The following is a 6,000-nucleotide window of genomic DNA, read 5'->3' on the forward strand; positions in this document are numbered from 1 at the left end:
CACCACTGCATCCGTTCCCACTCCAAGTGACCTGACAGGGACTCTAGAGCAGGGGTCCTCAAACTACGGCCACTGGCCACATGCGGCCCGCCAAGGACATATATTTGGCCCGCCGGGTGTTTTTGCCACCTCTGCCTGTCCTGCTTAGCAGCTGACTTGTCCAGTGTGCATAGGAATTTGTTCATAGTTTTTTTCAAAACTATAGTCCGGCCCTCCAATGGTCGGAGGGACAGTGAACTGGCCCTGTTTAAAAAGTTTGAGGACCCCTGCTCTAGTCACCATTGCTATCTGTCAGGCCGCACAGTTCACGCACATACACTGTGCATGATGTAAACGTGCATTTTCTTACAGGGGCATGTTACGCGCAAAAATATGTACATATGGTTTTTGTTCCCTAGATTGCGGAACCATTGTACAGTAAGTCAGTGACATCAAGATACATCATCTGTAAGTGTTTTTGAAGCTGTCACCAAAGAACAGGGATTGTCTTCTGTATCACAATCTAATCATTATGATCAGGAAAATTTAACATAAATTTAACAATACTATCACTTAACTTATATTCAGGATTTCTTGAGTGGCTCAACTGGTTCGTTTCTCAACTACTATTCAAAAGTCCGGCCCATGACAGAGGGCCACAAAAGCAAGCCAGGCCTCTGCTTTGGAAGAGCCACTCCAACACGCCTGGGATGGTCGGAGTCACCATCAACTGCATGGAAACTAATTTCTTAACACAGCTGCCATTTAAATCTCCCTGATTTACAGCATGAAGGAGCTTTTAAAAGCTCATGGGAAAACCAAAGGATAGCAGAATTTCACCAGGGACTTTCTGAAGTTGTTTCTTTTTAAACGGGTTTTATGGTTTGAGGCAGGGATTGTTTTGGGTCCATGATCCAATCAAGAACCACACATTATACTTGGTTACCACGTCTTCTTTTAAGTTCTAGGAAGTATGTGTGAGAGTGTGTGTCTCCAAAAAGTTTGTGGGAAAATGGAAATAAAAGTTGACAGCATTAAATTGAATTTGATGATAATTGTACAACTCCTCTTAGTATGACTGAACTACAGAATTATATGCCAATGAAACTGTTTAAAAAATACTAAAGTTTTTATGAGTAGGGGGGGAAAGAATATTAGTGTTTTTCCACAAACTTCAAGTTCCTTTTGATAATAAAACATTTGCCATTTAAATATTTTCCGTGCGTACAATTTAGTGGCTTTATCCATTCGTGTTGTGTAGCCATTGCCAACATTCAGTTCCATGTTTCCCAGCACCTTCACGAATCTCCACGTACCCTAAGCAGTGACTCCCACTGTTCACCTTTGTCCTTCCCTGGAGTCACTAGTACAGCACAAAAGCCCAGGGCTCGAAGCAGTCACACAGTCCAGGTAGCTGATGTAAATGAGAAACAGCCAATATTTGTCCTTCTGTGAGTGACTTATGTAACTCAGCGCTTTTTTAAGGTTGACTCATGTTACAGCATTTCTCTGTACAGCTGAGTAATATTCTGCTGACTGTACATGCCATCATGTTTAATCCAACGCCTTTGGGCTACTGTGGGTAGAACTGCCATGAGCAACGATGTCCTTGGGAGTAAGGTGACGGAGAGTTGTGGTTTTTATTCACATTTCTCTAATGATTATGGGATGGAACATCTTTTCATGTGCTTCTTGGTCATTTGTATTTCTGCTTTGGTGAACTGTCTACACACGACCCTGCCAGCCCTTTTTTAAATTGGGTTATCGTGTCAGGTGGTAAAACACTTTAATGAATTTTTAACATCCACAATTTGCTCTGTTCAACAGGATGTTATGCAACGTAGACATTGTACAAAGCACCTGTTATATATAGGCATTCCCATATAATTCACTTAAATCTCTGTCCTGCTGCTAACTCATAGCGACCCTGTATGGGGTGTCTATGACTGTAAACATAGGCAGAAACAGACTGGTGAGTTTGAACTCCAGACTTTGTGGTTAGCACTCCAACACCTAAACCACAATCGCACCGGGCTCCTGTAAATCCCCACTGGGACCGGAGGCTGGCTGTGCTGATGTGCAGCTGCCCAGGAATTACCATATAACCATGAAGGGGTGAGGAAGGCAGAGAGGGACCTGGCAGGGGGAGCTGGTTGCAGGTGCGGAAAGCCACCACACCACATCGATGTGGCCGCTTCTCAAAGAAGAACAGCTGCAACACCATGCCGAAGCTGGCGAGCACCCAGCCCGGCTGAGAGGAGCCGGCCGCCCCAGGAATGAAAGGCTGCTGGCCAGATGAATTCTGCCAGGAGGGGCCGCTCTAGGGGATGGAGTGCACCTGGGAGTCCAGCTGCTGGTTCACTCTGGGATTCAGTCTTTAAAACATACTGATGGACATGAAGCAAGGAACCAGGAGAGAGGTCTGAGGGGCGGGCCCCAATCCCACTACATGGACAGGTGCCCCTCCCCCCAGAAGAGTTTACCTCAGAGGACGGCACTGAAGCTGCAGCTCAGGGAGAGGGACATGTCTGATCAGAGCACAAGGGAGCAAATGAAGGGGGAGGAAGAGAGAGTGGAGCACATCCTGGCCCGCCAGGCCTGGAGGACAATATCCCGCTCAGAGCAGCCAAAGCAGAGAGAGGACCATAGGGCCGGCCCCACCACAAGACATGGCATCCTTCACTGACCCATGATTTTAAAAATACATCTTAAAGCTGTCTTCTTCTAAGAAGTTTATGGTTCCAAGTCTTACACTTAGGACCTTGACCCAGTCTGATTTAATTTCCCTACGTGGTGTGAGGTGGCTTCACTGCACCATTTTTAAGGGCAGTCTGTCTCCAAGGAATGGTCTTAGTGATCTTGTTGAAAATCCAAAGTGACTGGAGTTTAGTCCTGAACTCCAACTTTATCTACCCCATTGCTCTTTATGGTTATCATTACAAACCTAGCAGATGCTTTTCTTTTTTAATCATCTTATTGGGGGGCTCTTACAAATCTTATAACAATCCATCATTCAATTGTATTAAACACACTTGTACATATGTTGCTGTCAACATTTCCAAAGCATTTTCTTCCTACTTGAGCTCTTGGTATCAGCTCCTCTTTTTTGTCCCCTCCCTCTCCTCCCCTCCCACCATCATGAATCCTTATGAATATTATTCCATGTCTTAAAACTGCCCATTGTCTCCATTCACCCATTCTAACAGACTCTTTCTAGCACATTTTGAATTCGGAAAGTATGGGTCCTACGACTTTTTTCCTCTTCAAGACTGCTTTGCCTACTAGTGGCCCCTTGTCATTCTCGGGGCGCCCTGGTGGCAGTGTGAGCTAGGTGTCAGGCTACTAATACCAAGGCTGGCAATTCAAGCCCACCAGCCAAGCCACTGTGGGGTCAGAGACAAGGCTATTTGCCCCCAAAAAGGACTGCAGTTCTAAAAACCTTACATATTGCTCCCTCCGAGTAGGACTCGATCCAATGGCAATGGGTTTGACTTGGGGTTTTGGCTTTTCCATTTCTATAAAGGCAGCTATTGAAATGTTGATGGGGATTGTGCTAAATCTCCAGATTACTTTGTGTAGGACTGACATCTTAACAATATTAAGTTTTCCAATCCAGAAACACAAAATGCTCTTCCATTTATATAGGTCCTTAATTTCTTACAAGTAGTTTGATACTTTACAGTGTCTAAGTTCATTTCCTCTGTCACATTTACTGTTAGATGCCACTGTAAGAGGACTTGTTCCCTTAACTTCCTCTGCAGAATGGGCATTGTTGATGCACAGGGGCCAACTGCCTTGGTGTCTTCATCTCAGATCCTGCCACCTCACTAACTTCACCTATTGGCTCCACTGCTTTCTTGTGGATTACTGGGGGCCGGGGAGAGGGGTTCTACATATAGGATCATGTCACCTGTGAAGAGGGATCCGTTTACTTCTTCCCAATTCAGATACCCTTTACTGCTTTCTTTTGCTGAATTGCTCTGGCCAGGACTTCAGTGACGAGAGCAGATATTCTTATCTTGCTCATGATTTTAGGTGGAAATACGTCTCAGTGTTTCCCCAGTGAGTGGAATCACAATGATGTAAACTGTGAATTTTTAATAAATACCCTTCATCAGGAGGGTGGATTTCCCTTCTATGCATAGCTTTTTTAGGAGTTTTATTAGGAACGGGTGTTGGGGATTGTAAAGCACCTTCGTGTCCACTGAAATGATCATGTATTACATGGATTGTTTAATAATGAACCACTCTTGTATTCCTGGGAGAAGTCCTACTTGATTATGAGATATAATCCTTTTAATATGATTTTGGATTATGTTTGCTAGTATTTGGCTGAAGAGTTTTGCACTTATAATCTGAGGATTTATAGAAATGACCACCCAGGAAGGACTCCTTCTGGCCATCGTGGTCTTTGGTTCGGGTACAGCACACCTCCTTTGTTGCTCACTTCCTCACTGATACTGTTTGCACTTTATCGCTTTGTAACAAACCATTGTGATGCCCTCATCTTTCCATCCTGTGTGCATTCAACATAAGTCTGTATTCATGAGTGGTTACCATGAAGATTACATTTATAAAGTCCTGCTTTAAACTGATACTCAAGTAACATTCCCGACATGACACTCAAGTAAACCATAGGACTTTCTGATTGGAAATGGCTAGTACCAGTCCATTTCAGCACACGATTGCCTAGAATAGCAATGTTATGCGTATTGACAATTTCCAATTTCCCAAGACTCAGACTTCTTTGTACCTTCAAAATTCCAACCATTAATTGGTGTTTGCAGCTATTTCTTCCCACTTGGAGTCGCCGCCCATCAACAAATAAAGGCCCCCAGGCTTTGCTCCATCCTGGTCCTTGGGGTCGATTCTCCTTGGAGAGGGCAGCTCTTCCTCCTGTTCTCAGTACCTTCCAACCTGCGGGGGCTCATCTCCGGGCCGTACTTGGGAGCGTTCTTTTACTCAGGAGGTTTTCTGAGTAAGACGATGCTTCGATGCTGCCCATGGGGCGGGCTGTCAGTGGTTCACTCCTCTGAAGTGGACAGCCTATGCCTTCTTCACAGGCTCTTCTTAGTCTGGAAGCTCTACTGACATCTGACTCTGGGTGCCCCTACTGATACTGGAAATAAAGCTTCCAGCATCACGGCCATCACCGCATGACTGACTGACAGACACATGTGGTGGGCAGGACCAAGAGGCGGTCTGCTCTGTTGTACACAGGGTCACCGTGCAACGGAAGCGGCGCTCACGGCACCCAACAGCAGCTGCAGTAACACGCAACTCTCTTCTTGATGACGGCAACACACGGACAGATGTGCTTGATACAGTTGATGGATGGAATGTGGTAAGAGCTGTAAGAGCCCCAATAACATGATTAAAAAAAAAACACCCACTATTTCTGTATCATGCCCCACCATGTATTTGTTGTTTTATCTTTAACACCTGTTATATCTGTATATATAATGTGTCCTGTAATCTAAATTTATACCTATTTTTAAATTCATTTGTCATGATTAAAGCATGAAGGACAAAAAAACTAGTTTTATTGACCAATCTAAATGACTGTAAACATTGCCCCTAGACTGGCCCATAGTTACCTCAACTTTTCTGTCTGTGTGGCTTCCAGCGACTGTCTTCTGTCCCGGCTCAGTCCCACCTGAAGTACCTTCGGGAGCATTTCCTCTAGAGAAAATCCAGTGGTTACCAACCCACTCCACACTTTGGTTATCTGGAAATGTCTTAATTCTTCCATTCAAAAGTATCTTCCATTCTCGAAGGAGAGCTTCGCCAAATACAGCATTCCAGTTTCAGTATTTTAAATATGTCATTCTACTGCCTTCTGGCCTCGGGGTCTGAGGAGACATTGGTCCTTAATCTTAACTTTTTTTTAATCATTTGAGAGCTCTTACAATGCTTATTAAAATCCGTACATCAACTTTATCAGGCATATTTGTACATGTACTAAGTATCCTTTGTGTGTGACCATTCATGTCTCTCTTGCTGCTCTTTACCTTTATTATT

General features: G+C 44.3%; 1 protein-coding gene across 7 annotated transcripts in view; it reads right to left on the bottom strand.

Moving 5' to 3' along the window:
• Positions 1-6,000, bottom strand: part of CSPP1 (centrosome and spindle pole associated protein 1) — a 131,357-nt gene that overhangs the window by 7,329 nt on the left and 118,028 nt on the right. The window lies entirely within an intron of this gene.

Source organism: Echinops telfairi, unplaced genomic scaffold (genome assembly GCF_000313985.2).
Source record: "Echinops telfairi isolate 266 unplaced genomic scaffold, ASM31398v2 ScPeMD7_1;HRSCAF=3_0, whole genome shotgun sequence".
Classification (NCBI taxonomy): domain Eukaryota; kingdom Metazoa; phylum Chordata; class Mammalia; order Afrosoricida; family Tenrecidae; genus Echinops; species Echinops telfairi.